At 45.0% G+C, this 15933-nt stretch overlaps 3 pseudogenes; 2 read left to right on the forward strand and 1 right to left on the reverse strand.

Annotated features, from left to right (window-relative positions):
* Positions 1-468: 468 nt before the first annotated feature.
* LOC136525606 (uncharacterized) lies at positions 469-2716 on the forward strand (annotated as a pseudogene).
* A 1836-nt stretch (positions 2717-4552) lies between these two features.
* Positions 4553-7989, reverse strand: LOC136525607 (uncharacterized; annotated as a pseudogene).
* A 4878-nt stretch (positions 7990-12867) lies between these two features.
* On the forward strand, positions 12868-13962 carry LOC136525608 (uncharacterized; annotated as a pseudogene).
* Positions 13963-15933: the final 1971 nt, after the last annotated feature.

Consider the following 15933-nt stretch of genomic DNA (forward strand, 5'->3'; position numbering starts at 1 on the left):
TCTTCCTATCTCTTCGTTTATCCACCGTACCAGCCACACAAAAGCCACACGGACGCATCCTTCGTGCGGGCGGAAGAGCAGGGCGACCACGCGAGCGGACGACCTAGGCCGGCGGCGCGAGGGCCTGCGCGTGCGGCCGACTAGCGCAAGGGCGAGCAGGGCTGCCGGTGGGGGCGTCACGGGCGGACTGCCGGCACGGGCGGACGGGCGGCGCGGGGAACGAAGCAGACGGGCGGCCGGCGGTCTACTCCAGCGATGGTGGAATTGCTTCCTCGAGAGATTGTGTAAGCTCTTCAGCCTCTGTAGTTACTTGGCTGTGCAATTTCGCTTTCTTTGGAGATTTAGGGTTTTTAGCTTACTATAATCATACGATGTGATGTGTAGGCGTTCGTTAGAGGATGCTTCATTGAGATTAGAACTGATGACGAGCTTTTAGAATGGTTTGGAAATTACCAAGAGAACGGAACAATGCACATTGATGCGCAGATCAATGAGTTTGGCGGTACACTGCAGTTCTCACCCACGAAAGGGAAGAAGCCCAATAGGAAAGACACACATGTCGATGAAGAGGTAGTTGGAGTTGATGAGGAGGGAAAATACTCTGACACTGAATCACTTGTTGCACTTAGTGACAGTAGCTATGACAGTGGCTTGGCTGCATCTTCTGACTCTAATTTCTCTGATCTTGAGTTACCTGATGATGAAATAGTTGAAGAGGATGATGAAGATGATATTCCTGTCTTCTCTTTTGATGTTGATGCTCCATGTGTCGATATAGGTGTGGTATTTCCTGATGTGAATCAGTGCAAATCAGCGTTAACCCAGCATGCAATCTTGAATGATTATGCTTTTCGTACTGTGAAGAAAGACAAGAAGCGATTTCGAGCCAAGTGCTTGAGAGCGCATAAGGGCTGCAAGTGGATTTTTTTTGCATCTACCAGCAAGAAATCCCCTGGATGCAAGGTACTAGCGGCTCAAGTGGATTATATATTTTTTTCTTTTCTAGGCATAAATGTCCAGTAGTGAATAAAATAGTCCATGTTTTTTGTGCAGGTTAAGATGAATGGGCCAATTCACAAGTGTGGTTCAGTCAACACCTGTGGTGACACAATGGCCACAAGTAATTGGGTAGCTGAAAGGGTGGTTGACTGGTGATGACCCAACAATGGGACCAATGGATTTACAAAAAAAGTTGAATAAGAAGTACAAAATGGAAATTCCTTATGACAGAGTTTTTAGGGGCAAAGAGAAGGCTCTTGATATAATATTTGGAAAGTGGGATGATAGTTATGACTTGCTGCCCACTTATAGGGCTGAACTATTGAAATCAGTCCCTGGAAGCATTGTTGAGATTGATACTGAATTACATCAAGGGGATGTGTGTTTCATGAGATTTTTTGTTGCTCTTAAACCATGCATTGATGGGTTTCTCCAAGGATGCAGACCATACATTTCCATTGATGCCACCCACCTAACAGGAAGGTCCAGAGGTCAGTTGGCGGCTGCTGTTACATTAGATGGGCATAATGGGCTATTTCCAGTTGCTTATGGTGTTATTGAAACTGAGTCAACGGAAAGCTGGACATGGTTTTTACAGAATTTGAAGCTTGCTATTGGCATGCCTACTGGTTTGGTTATCAGCACAGATGCAGGTAAAGGACTTGGTGTAGCTGTAAAAGATGTATATCCAGGAGTGGAACATAGAGAATGTATGAGGCATTTGTGGAAAAATTTCAAGAAGCATTATTATGGTGATTTATTTAATTATAACATGTGGCCGGCCGCCAAGGCTTGCACCATTGAGAAGTTCAATTATCACATGGGCAGGATACAGGAGAAGTGCCCTGAAGCAATAGCATACTTAAATTTGAATCATCCCTACTTGTGGAGTAGAAGTAAATTTTCTGATCATTCCAAGGTAGACTACATCAACAATAACCTCTCGGAATCTTTCAACAATTGGGTGAAGAATGTCAAGGACCTGCAGATTGTTGAGATGCATGACAAGATAAGGCAAATGATAATAACCAAGTTTGAATTGAGAAAAAAGATAGCTATGTCGATGAAGGGCACAATTATCCTAGCTGTTACCAAGGCTCTTACTGCTCAAAGCAAAGCTATCAAGGACTGCAAAGTTCTAAAATGTGCAAATGGCACTGCTGAAGTAACTACACCTACTAAATCAGGAGCATCTTTTAGGTATGCAGTGAACTTGGTGCTGAAGACATGCAGCTGTAGGGCATGGCAAGTGAGTGGAAAGCCTTGTAGACATGCTTTAGCATTTATTGCAAAACTTACTAGAGAGGTACAAATGGAGAACTTTGTCGATGAATACTTCTCTGTTGACAAGTTTAGGAAGACATATTCAGGTGTGTTTAATCCAATGACTTCCAAACATTTCTGGCCACGTGTGAATCTAGGATACAAAATCAAGAAGCCAAAGTTGAGGAGAAAGCCTGGAAGGCCAAGGAAATCTAGGATCAAAGCATCAGATGAGCCTGGTACTAACAATAGGAGGAGGTGTCATGAATGTCATGAGCTAGGCCATACAGCCAAAAAGTGTCAAGGAGGTCTAACTGCTAGAGAGAAAAAGAGGCTTTTATCTACTGAGAATGCATTTGGGGAAGGAAGTGATGAGCCGAGGACTGCACGTGCATCACAAACAAGGCACAGGGGTACAACTAGGACTGCACATACATCACAAACAAGGTGCTGATCTGTATTTATTCAGTTTGTAATATTTTTGGCAGTGCAAACATTCAGTTTATAGTTATCTCACTACTGGTGCAATTTTTCTCTCTTTTTGAAGTGCTACTGAAAGTCAGATGGTAGAAGAAACACCACCAACTAGGATAGGCAGAGGAAGAGGAAGAGGTGTTTCAAGGCTTACTGCTTTCTTCAATGCTTAAACATGATCATTTGACTGGATATGTAATGACTCGTCACCTGGACATGACATCTTGGCAATTAGTGCCATTATTTTGATCTTAAGATGTGATCTAGACATGTCATATTGGCATATAATGCCACTATTTTGGTCTTGATATGTGATCTGACATGTCATTTAGGCATATAGTGCCATTATTTTGGTCTGATGTGATCTGGACATGTAAACAATTTTAGATGTGATTTGGGCAAGTCAACCATTCAGAGTATATGGTGCTTAAATATGATCTGGACCTCTAGTCTATTGCTTACTATCTAATGCAAAATAGATGATGCTTACTAATGGATTGAAGTGCTTTTTATACCAAGTGCAAATATGTATTTATGTACTCATGCACACACCGTTAGTCCTGGTTAACAGAACAGGGGCAATGCAACCATTCAAACTCAAAAAATGGGGGCAAACCTGCAAACTCAGAAAAAGAGGGGCAAGCATGCAGTAAGAGGTCAAAAGGAGGGCAGATATGCAATTGCCCCTAAAAAGTTGGGATGCCAGCTAAGCCCATGTAGCGAAGTTGGGATGTCAGGCCCAAAACGGACAACATAAAAAAAATCATCCCATGCACATAATGGGCCGTATAATCATTCCTTAATAAATGCTATATGCAAAAGAAAATTGATCCCATAAGAAAAATTGATTGGAAATCAACTTGACTTAAGTAGATCACTATTGTGTGTACCTATTGTGAGATCGAGAAAGGTGGAAGTTGCTTGTGTGGTTTTGAAAAAGGTGGGTGAGAGAGTGAGAGACGACCTTTAAAGCAAGAAGAGTGGGGGAGTGAGTGATGAAAGAAGAGGTTAGAAGTGAGGTGTGGCAGACTGAATGGCAAACGTGGTCGTGCATTGTAATGGAACCTAATAATATTTGTATCGGATTTCATATCATCATTAGACGTGAGCTTTAACTCGTATGTGCATTACTTATGTTACATTCAATTTTTTTTTCTGAACTTAGCTTTTAGTCATGAAGTGAAGCTACTATTATATCTTTGTGTGACTGATGACGCCCTGCGAGGAGCAGGAGCTTCGTTAACTTAATGCAATGGCAGCATTCGGCCTAGGAGAACAAAGGGCAACCAAACTTATATAAAAGGGGCAATTGCATATCTGCCCTCCTTTTGACCTCTTACTACATGCTTGCCCCTCTTTTTTTGAGTTTACAGGTTTGCCCCCATTTTTTGAGTTTGAATGGTTGCAATGCCCCTGTTCTGTTAACCAGGACTAACGGTGTGCGCATGAGTACATAAATACATATTTGCACTTGGTATAAAAAGCACTTCAATCCATTAGTAAGCATCATCTATTTTGCATTAGATAGTAAGCAATAGACTAGAGGTCCAGATCATATTTAAGCACCATATACTCTGAATGGTTGACTTGCCCAAATCACATCTAAAATTGTTTGCATGTCCAGATCACATCAGACCAAAATAATGGCACTATATGCCTAAATGACATGTCAGATCACATATCAAGACCAAAATAGCGGCATTATATGCCAATATGACATGTCTAGATCACATCTTAAGATCAAAATAATGGCACTAATTGCCAAGATGTCATGTTCAGGTGACGAGTCATTACATATCCAGTCAAATGATCATGTTTAAGCATTGAAGAAAGCAGCAAGCCTTGAAACACCTCTTCCTCTTCCTCTGCCTGTCCTAGTTGGTGGTGTTTCTTCTACCATCTGACTTTCAGTAGCACTTCAAAAAGAGAGAAAAATTGCACCAGTAGTGAGGTAACTATAAACTGAATGTTTGCACTGCCAAAAATATTACAAACTGAATAAATACAGATCAGCACCTTGTTTGTGATGCATGTGCAGTCCTAGTTGTACCCCTGCACCTTGTTTGTGATGCACGTGCAGTCCTCGGCTCATCACTTCCTTCCCCAAATGCATTCTCAGTAGATAAAAGTCTCTTTTTCTCTCTATCAGTTAGACCTCCTTGACACTTTTTGGTTGTATGGCCTAGTTCATGACATTCATGACACCTCCTCCTATTGTTAGCACCAGGCTCATCTGATGTTTTGATCCTAGATTTCCTTGGCCTTCCAGGCTTTCTCCTCAACTTTGGCTTCTTGATTTTGTATCCTAGATTCACACGTGGCCAGAAATGTTTGGAAGTCATTGGATTAAACACACCTGAATATGTCTTCCTAAACTTGTCAACAGAGAAGTATTCATCGACAAGTCCTCCATTTGTACCTCTCTAGTAAGTTTTGCAATAAATGCTAAAGCATGTCTACAAGGCTTTCCACTCACTTGCCGTGTCCTACAGCTGCATGTCTTCAGCACCAAGTTCACTGCATACCTAAAAGATGCTCCTGATTTAGTAGGTGCAGTTACTTCAGCAGTGCCATTTGCACATTTTAGAACTTCGCAGTCCTTGATAGCTTTGCTTTGAGCAGTAAGAGCCTTGGTAACAGCTAGGATAATTGTGCCCTTCATCGACATAGCTATCTTTTTTCTCAATTCAAACTTGGTTATTATCATTTGCCTTATCTTTTCATGCATCTCGACAATCTGCAGGTCCTTGACATTCTTCACCCAATTGTTGAAAGATTCTGAGAGGTTATTGTTGATGTAGTCTACCTTGGAATGATCAGAAAATTTACTTCTACTCCACAAGTAGGGATGATTCAAATTTAAGTATGCTATTGCTTCAGGGCACTTCTCCTGTATCCTGCCCATGTGATAATTGAACTCCTCAATGGTGCAAGCCTTGGCGGCCGGCCACATGTTATAATTAAATAAATCACCATAATAATGCTTCTTGAAATTTTTCCACAAATGCCTCATACATTCTCTATGTTCCACTCCTGGATATACATCTTTTACAGCTACACCAAGTCCTTTACCTGCATCTGTGCTGATAACCAAACCAGTAGGCATGCCAATAGCAAGCTTCAAATTCTGTAAAAACCATGTCCAGCTTTCCGTTGACTCAGTTTCAATAACACCATAAGCAACTGGAAATAGCCCATTATGCCCATCTAATGCAACAGCAGCCGCCAACTGACCTCTGGACCTTCATGTTAGGTGGGTGGCATCAATGGAAATGTATGGTCTGCATCCTTGGAGAAACCCATCAATGCATGGTTTAAGAGCAACAAAAAATCTCATGAAACACACATCCCTCTTGATGTATTTCAGTATCAATCTCAACAATGCTTCCAGGGACTGATTTCAATAATTCAGCCCTATAAGTGGGACAGCAAGTCATAACTATCATCCCACTTTCCAAATATTATATCAAGAGCCTTCTCTTTTCCCCTAAAAACTCTATCATAAGGAATTTCCATTTTGTACTTCTTATTCAACTTTTTTTGTAAATCCTTTGGTCTCATTGTTGGGTCATCCGTCAACCAGTCAACCACCCTTTCAGCTACCCAATTACTTGTGGCCATTGTGTCACCACAGGTGTTGACTGAACCACACTTGTGAATTGGCCCATTCATCTTAACCTGCACAAAAAGACATGGACTGTTTTATTCACTACTGGACATTTATGCCTAGAAAAGAAAAAATATATAATCCACTTGAGCCGCTAGTACCTTGCATCCAGGGGATTTCTTGCTGGTAGATGCAAAAAAAATCCACTTGCAGCCCTTATGCGCTCTCAAGCACTTGGCTCGAAATCGCTTCTTGTCTTTCTTCACAGTACGAAAAGCATAATCATTCAAGATTGCATGCTGGGTTAACGCTGATTTGCACTGATTCACATCAGGAAATACCACACCTATATCGACACATGGAGCATCAACATCAAAAGAGAAGACAGGAATATCATCTTCGTCATCCTCTTCAACTATTTCATCATCAGGTAACTCAAGATCAGAGAAATTAGAGTCAGAAGATGCAGCCAAGCCACTGTCATAGCTACTGTCACTAAGTGCAACAAGTGATTCAGTGTCAGAGTATTTTCCCTCCTCATCAACTCCAACTACCTCTTCATCGACATGTGTGTCTTTCCTATTGGGCTTCTTCCCTTTCGTGGGTGAGAACTGCAGTGTACCGCCAAACTTATTGATCTGCGCATCAATGTGCATTGTTCCGTTCTCTTGGTAATTTCCAAACCATTCTAAAAGCTCGTCATCAGTTCTAATCTCAATGAAGCATCCTCTAACGAACGCCTACACATCACATCGTATGATTATAGTAAGCTGAAAACCCTAAATCTCCAAAGAAAGCGAAATTGCACAGCCAGGTAACTGCAGAGGCTGAAGAGCTTACACAATCTCTCGAGGAAGCAATTCCACCATCGCTGGAGTAGACCGCCGGCCGCCTGTCTGCTTCGTTCCCCTGCGCCGCCCGTCCGCCCGTGCCGGCAGTCCGCCCGCGACGCCCCCGCCGGCAGCCCTGCTCGCCCTTGCGCTGGCCGGCCACACGCGCCGGCCCTCGCGCCGCCGGCCCAGGTCGTCCGCCCGCGCGGTCGCCCTGCTCTTCCGCCTGCACGAAGGATGCGTCCGTGTGGCTTTTGTGCGGCTGGTACGGTGGATAAACGAAGAGATGGGAAGAGATAAGGAAAGGATACTAGAGTAATATTAGCCCACAACTGGTCCGTGTGACGAGCGGGGCAAACGGAAGGCTGCATGTAACAGAAGGAGGGCAAATCTGCAAACTAAAGAAAAGAGGGGCAACCGTGCAGTTGAAGGTGAAAATGAGGGCACAAACACAATTTGCCCTATATAAAACTGTGGCCTTCTCCATAGCTATGCCCGGTGAAAAACGAGCAGGTGAAGGCCGTGTCGGCGTGTCCAGCTTCAGTATCTTCTTTGGCGCCGTCGCCGCCGCCGATGGGCGCGCCGGGCGCCGGTGGATACCACGCTGGCGAAGCGAGTTTCCAAGAGGCGGCACGAGCACGAGAATGGAACGGATGCGGCGAGTGGTGCTTGCGCCGGCAGACGCCCTGCCTCGGCTGCGGCTGCCCGCGTGCTTTCTGTATTCCACGGTTCCGGCGTTTGTGACGTCAGGCTCTTTTATGGACCCCACGTGCCAGTGAGCAGGCGATGGGTCAAACTCACCGATGCAGCCCCCATCTGTCAGGCACAGGAAGCGAGCAACCGACCTGCGCTTGCGTTGCGACTCCACCGGAAGTCTTGAAATTCCCCGGCCCGCCCCCACCTCGGCGCCCAAACGTAACCGTCCCCCAACGAACTTGCTCTGCTCTCTCTTCCCCCTCGCAACAGCGCCAATAAAACCCACTCCCTCGCCGCCGTCCGCCACCCCGCCCCCGTCCCCGCAGCCGAAGAAGCACCAGAGCCAAGAAACCGAATCGCTACTCGCTAGCCGCCAGACGTCCGCGAACACCAGTACACCACCACCACCGGCGGCGGCGATGGAGCAGCTCCCCGACGGGGCGCACGTGCGGCTGCGGAGCCGCGTGCTCGGCACGTACATCCGCGCAGACGTGGATCGGGTGGGCATCTCCCTGAGCCCATACCGCGGGTCGCTCAACACGGCGTGGACAGTGCGCCGCGTCGTGCGTGACGGTGTGGCCTACCTCGTCTTCCACGGCGCCGCCTACGGCAGGTACATCGCTCTCTGCCCCGATGTCACCGGGCAGCGTATCGTCCAGCGCATCTGCGACACAGCGGAGGACGACGCCGACATCCTCTGGGTGGTCATGAAGCCCAGGGATGGCGGGGCCGCCAACGTCCTCCTACGCCATGGCACACACCACGCGTACTTGGTCACCGGCATGGACGACGAAAGCCGAAGCAGGCAATGGATCGTCGAGGTGATCCCCCAGGACACCTCTGCTCTCCACTCCCCCACGCTGCCCGCCTCCGACGCCGACGCCGCGGCTCTGGTGCCTGCGTTCGACTTCTTCCCCGACCGGGCGCACGTGCGGCTGCGGAGGCCCACAGATGGCCGCTACATGTTCGCTTACGAGGATGGCGTGGGCGTCTTCATGAGCCCCCACCGCGCGACGCTCAACACCGTGTGGGCGGTGCACCAGGTGCAGCGCGATGGGACTACATATATCCTCCTCCACAGCGCAGCTTACGGCCGTTACCTCGCGTATTCGGCCAAGCCACCACCGGCGGAATCGTTCGTTCAAAATCGCTACTACCACGACGAAACCGAGGTTGACATATTATGGAAGGTCTTCAGGGCGCCAAGCGAGACATCGGGCAGCACCGTGACGCTGCGCCATGAGTTGTATTCGGAAGCATGGGACATCGAGTTTGTCCCCCTCAGAGCGCGGCCACCACTCCTTCCAGATCCGTCGCACAAGGTGAGTTCGCATCCCTGGCAGGTCTTCATCTCTGTTACTGTTTGGATGGAGTTGGTGCTTGAACGATTTTGCGCAGCGGCGTTGGTTGTACTTAGCATCTTCATCTCTATTGGGTGATAATACACATTTTGGTGGCTTACTGTATATTTTCTCCTGAATCCTGATATGCTAGATTTTTCAGTCGGTGTTATCTGAGCTTCGCTTTCAATCTTGAACTGAAGAAAATCATGGCTGTATCATTTGTCTGCTGAAGTCTGTGCCAAACTTCATCTACTCACTATTTCTTGTTACTTTTTCATCAAATGAATGGAACATTATGTTCAAATAGGTCATGTGGGCAATACATTTTCTGTCACTTATTACTTATTCTTCTGAGATGAAGAGGCTGAGTAAATGTTGGGCAACCCTGTTGTGAACTGATGCTTTCTTAGGTGTTGAACTGCTGTGTACTGTTGAAGCATTGGATGTTCCAAATCTACTGAACTTACTGTTCAGCCATACACCATTTTAGTGAACTTGTATGCATGTACTGTTCAACTGTTGGATGTTCCCAAATACATGGTTTATGTTGGTTTCTAGATTATATGCTGCTTCTATCAAGTACCAGTTCACTTGTTCGAACAGGAATTTGCATGTTGATTTTCTCTTCCGAAAATGAATTTGCACACTGCACTGTCATTTATGTTGTATTACATTCATTTATTTTTAACTTGGTTCAGTCCATTTGCATTGCATGAAGACAGAGTTTAAACATCTTACAGCACATTGCCAAGATCTGCATATGCAACTCAAACACTGCCTTTAACACAGCACACAAATTCAGTAAAACGGTGCTCAGTCTTCATGTATGGTCCAACAGTAAGTTCAGTAAAATAAAATTGGGACCATCCATCCAAGTTAGTTTCAGAGAACACAGCAACTCTTCTGGTTTCTGGTAGTTTTGTTGGAGGCATTCTCCTGACTGAAAGCAATTTGTCTTGCCCATTCAGTTTTAGTACTCAGAAACTGATGTAGATATTATCTTCATCTCTGTTACTGTTTGGATGGAGTTAGTGCTTGAACGATTTGCGCAGTGGCGTTGGTTGTACTTAGCATCTTCATCTCTGTTGGGTGATAATACACATTTTGGTGGCTTACTGTATATTTTCTCCTGAATCCTGATACGCCAGATTTTTCAGTCTGTTATCTGAGCTTAGCTTTCAGTCTTGAACCGAAAAAAATCATTTCTGTATCATTTGTTTGCTGAAGCTCTGCTTCTGCACCCAACTTCATATATGTTTGCTATTTCCTAGTGCATTCATCAGATTAATGGAACGTTATGTTTAAAAGGTCATGGAGGCAGTACATTTTCAGAAGTCTATATCTTTTTGTTAATCGTGATTCTTTTGGTATGAAGATTTTTTTTTGAGGAGGTATGAAGAATTTGATAGGTAATGTTTGGCATCTCTGATTGTTCTATTCCAGGTTGAGCATAATCTGATATTGAGGAGTATCCTGTACGTTCTCGGAGATGACTACGGCGATTACAACCAGCGGGGTTGGAAAAGGATAAAATTTGAAGGTTGTTCCGTGTCTCAGCTAAGGGACACATTAGCAGAAGAACTTGGAGAGGAGCATTCAGTCAGAATTGTGTTGTGTGTATGGTCCGGATACCTGGGGCGACTAACTCCGCTGGTCGTTGACCTTCCTTCTAATGGCTACACAGTTAAGATAATTGTGTATGTTAGTTGGACCCGTGGTGAGAGTTCTATCACTATTTTAGCTGAACCTGTTATGCTTAGGGACATTGTAGTTTTCTCTTTTTAAAAAGTTTTGGAATTTAGTCATGTGGGTACTTATCTGAAACAAGCTATAGATAACCCGTTGTCTCATTAGTCTCATGAAAAATGTTCTTAGCTAATAGTATCATATTGATGTGGATATATCATATGCTCATACCGTTCCTGGAAATTACTTTACACAAGTTCGCCATCTTATGCTTGAGGAAATGGTTGATTTATTCAGTTATGAGTTACCTGAAACATGCTCTAGATAAGCGCAATCACTTCAGATATTCTAGCTGTTTTCAGTAGTCAGCCAATAATATTAATCTTGCTACTGATTAGTGAACTGATAAAATAGTTGCATACTGTGTAACTGACACATTTTTTTTTCAATTTCCGGTTCCAAATTCAGCTGGTCTGGGATTGCGGCACCCAAATGTGGATGCACCTGAACCCACACCCGGCATATGGGAGCAGGACTGATGACAGCAACTCCGTGATTGATCTCTCGGATACAGCAACATGAGTTGGTTCATGTAGTTTCAGAGAACACAGCAACTCTTCTGGTTTCTGGTAGTTTTGTTGGAGGCATTCTCCTGACTGAAAGCAGTTTATCTTGCCCATTCAGTTTTAGTACTCACAAACTGATCTAGTTACTATCTTCATCTCTGTTACTGTTTGGATGGAGTTGGTGCTTGAACGATTTTGCGCAGTGGCGTTGGTTGTACTTAGCATCTTCATCTCTATTGGGTGATAATACACATTTTGGTGGCTTACTGTATATTTTCTCCTGAATCCTGATACGCCAGATTTTTCAGTCAGTGTTATCTGAGCTTTACTTTCAGTCTTGAACTGAAGAAAACCGTGTCTGTATCATTTGTTTGCAAAAGCTCTGCTTCTGCACCCGACTTCATATATACTCGCTATTTCCTAGTGCATTCATCAGATTAACGGAACATTATGTTGAAAGAGGTCATGGAGGCGTTACATTTTCAGAAGTGTATATCTTTCGTTAATCGTTATTCCTTTGATATGAAGAATTTGACAGATAATGTTTGGCCTTCTTTTCTTTTCTTTTCCCTTTCCTAGTCCCCTAGCCCTCTTTCTTTTTTCTTTGTTCTTTGTTCTTTCTGGTTCCTTCGACCTCTGGCTTGTTTTGTACTTGTACTTGTCCTTTTACTTCCTTTCAACAAATTCTATCAGTAGGGGCTCCTTGCCCCTCCTGTTATTTCAAAGAAAAAACCTGTTGTGATTGTGAGCGGCTCCTTTCCTAGGAGTTCGTTACTGCAACTGCTGCATACTGTCGAACAGTTGGATGTTCCAAATCTACTGTTCAACCACATAAGAAAACCGAGCACCATTTTTACTTAACTTGCGTGTATACTGTTAACTGTTGGATACTTGGATGTTCCCAATATACATGGCTGCATTCTTTTCTTGATTATCTGCTGCGTGTTGTTTTCTACACCCAAAACTAATTTGCATATTGCCTTGTCCTTTTTTATGGTATACCAAAAAACAAACTTCATAATAAAGGGAGCCACCTGAAACCAATGACAGCACGATCACACATATGATCCTCTGATCAGTGATCACACATATGATATGTCACAAAAACAACACTATAAATGCTAGTCCTAGTTGCGTTTGCGTTGGACTGGGCTTGGGCCACGGCCCACGGGCGTGCCGTGTGCTGGACTCGTGCTTTCGGCCCGTATTTGGGGGAGCCCGTCTCCGTCTCCGTTGGGATGACGGCATGACGCCAAAATGCCCCACCGCCTCCGCCTCGGCGCTCAAAGAAACCGCCGCAACGAATACCCGCTCTGCTCTCCCACCCCTTCTCCGTTCCCCAGGCAACGAACAGAGCTCGTCCCCCGCCCATCCGCAACACACCACCACCGGCGGCGGCTGCGATGGACCAATTCTTCGACGGGATTCACGTGCGGCTGCGGAGCCGCGTGCGCGGGACGTACCTCTACGCCGACGAGGACGGGGTCGGCGTCTCCCTGAGCCGGCGCCGCGCCTCCCTGAACGCGGCGTGGCAGGTGCACCTGGTCCAACGCGGCGACATGGACTTCGTCCTCCTCCGCAGCGCCGCCTACGGCCGCTACCTCGCGGACTCGCCGGAAATGGCGCCTTCCGGCCACCGCGGCCGCCGCGCTGTCCAGCGCGACTACGACGAGCCGGAACTGAACGCCGTCATGTGGAGGCCCATTGGGGTGATCACCGTATACGACGTTGACGACGACGACGAAGCCGAAGACGCCCAAGCCGACGCCGACGTCGTCCTGCGCCACGGGAATAACCGCTACCTCCGCGCCAACGGCAGGCACCGCCGCTGGCACAACGGGGTCACCGTCGACGACAACGACGGTGTAAGGACCACGATGATGCTTTGGACGGTCGAGGAAATGCCCCCCGAGGGTCGTGCCGCCTGCCCTTCCACCCCCAGCTATGGTGAGTTCGTCGTCCAATTCGATTCCTCGCCTTGGATTGCACGGAGCACGATTCTTGGAACCTATCGATCGATCCCGTTCTTGCCCATGTCTGAACTAACTGAAGCTGTTCGTTCTTGGCACATATCGTGCCAAGATTATTACTCCTGTTGACTGTTGCTCACATATTCTAACTCTGCAACATCACCATTGCAACAGAATCTAGGAGGACCCGGTTTCATGAGCCTGTTCCGGCGCGCCGAGCCCAGGGCAGAGCCGCTGCGGACGATCCGGTACGTGCGGGCGAACAATCAGGGGAACTTCAACCAGCTCGGCTGGGCCACGCTCCAGTTCTATGGCAGGTCTGTGTACTTGCTGCTGCTCAGGCTGGCGTACCATCTGGACATCCGCGACGAAGGGAACGTCTTAGGCATCGCGCTGTGCGTGCGGGCTGGCAACTATGCCCGGCTGACCCCTCTGGTCACCGACCTGCCTCGGTGCGATGAGCCCATGGACATCGTCGTCCTCGCCACTGATTCCTATGGTGAGAAGTGCTTTTCAGTTGTCAGGTGATTCAATGGTTCTCTTCTGAATTTCTGACAAATGATGTTCAGTTGATCATGGTTATGCTGATGGGATTGGAAATGTCAATTGCGTACTGTACAGCATAACTAGTATTCTCATAACAGATCTGTAGTTTTTAGTTTCCTGTGATTTGCTAACAGTTGATGCATGACACATGTTTAGCAGATCACAATATTATACTGATGACACTGCATTCTGTCTAAAATAGCTCACATATTTATTCAGTTCAGAGTGCTGATGCTTATGCTGAAATGTTGTGAGAGTAAAACACTGTTCCATGGCTGAAAAGTAGCTCAAGCGAACAGGGTGATTGTTTGGAGCTGCTTTTCAGTTGTCAGTTGATGACTAAATGGTTCTCTTCTGATAAATGATGTTCCGTTGATCATAGTTATAGTGATGAGATTGGAAATGTCAATTACATACTGTATAGCATAACTAGTATTCTCAACAGCCTCTGTTGTTTTTAGTTTTCTATGATTCTCGAACAGTAGCTGCATGACACATGTTCACTAGATCATAATGTCATACTGATGACAATAGACACTGAATCCTGTATTCTGTCTAAAATAGCTCACATATTCAGTTCAGAGTACCTATATAGTTTCGAAGTTGCTGTTCTAAGAGAAGTTTGCAATAGTTTGTTAGATATCCTTTTTTGTTATAATATTTACAAAAGTTTGTTAGATTGTTGAACTGCTGCAAATAGTTGCATCACCCATAACATCCTTCCTAACTGACTCGTGTTTTCACTTGCCTGTTTGTGAATTCAGCTGCAGCGCAACTGCGGCACCCCAATGTTGACGAACCCTAGAGGTGTATGAGAGCAGGACTACTGACAAAGTGACAACAGGTTCGTGACAGATCTCTTCAGAAATCAAAATGCTACTTCGGATACAATGGCGTGAGAAATAGCCGTCATTTTTTCGTTCGTGTAGTTTCAGAAACCTCAGAAACTCTTCTGCTTTCTGGTAGTTTAGTTGGAGGAATTCTCCAGAAGGGAAGCAGGACATCAGTTTCAGACCGCTGAAAAGCATTATTTCCACATAATGCTTGAAAGATTTTGCTTTGTGTAGTTACACTCTCCATCTCTGTCTATTGATCACAAGAATGTTGCTGCCTTACTCTGTAATTGCTCCACAATCCTGACACACCAGATACTGCAGTCACAGTTTTCTGAACTAACCTTTCAGTTATTAACTGACAAAGTGACAATCATGGCCATATCATTTATTTGCTGAAGCTATGTGCATAACGTCATCAACCCAGGCACCATTTCCTGATTATATTTTGATCAAATGATTAAGGCATCAAGTGTAATGTTTCCTTTTTGTTTTGTCCAAGAAAAGCTCGTGAGTAGTCAGTACTGAGTGATGATATTTGGTTGGCTGATGACAGATTCAGAAGGAATATACGTTTATGCCAACTAGTATAGGACTTAGACAAAGATTTTTAATAAAATACAAAAGAAAAATAATTAAAATATACAATAAACACGAGATTTTCAACTAATAAGACTAAAAGTTGAAATCCAAAATATGTATTCATGTTGTCATAGAAAGTGGTGCAACAAAATTGGGTACAAGCTTATGTTTTATTGTGAAAATTTTAAATAGCCTGATTTTTATCTAAATTACTTTGTCATAAAGTGTAAAATAAAATATCTGTCAATTAAGAATTAAACAACCATAAGTATATTATATATTTCTAAATTAGCCAGCCCTACTATTATTTAATTCAATGTAAACGTCATGTTATACTTGACCAATGCTGGCCAAACAAGGATGGAGGCTCATTCAAAACCAGGAGTCCCTCTGTGCAAGAATTTTAAAGGCCAAGTATTTCCCGAATTCTGATTTTTTGAGTGCCAAAGCTAAAGCTGGATGCTCTTACACATGGCTTAGCATTGTGCAAGGCTTGGAGATTATCAAGGATGGAGTTATCTGGAGAATTGGAAATGGG

Source organism: Miscanthus floridulus, chromosome 19 (assembly GCF_019320115.1).
Source record: "Miscanthus floridulus cultivar M001 chromosome 19, ASM1932011v1, whole genome shotgun sequence".
Classification (NCBI taxonomy): Eukaryota; Viridiplantae; Streptophyta; class Magnoliopsida; order Poales; family Poaceae; genus Miscanthus; species Miscanthus floridulus.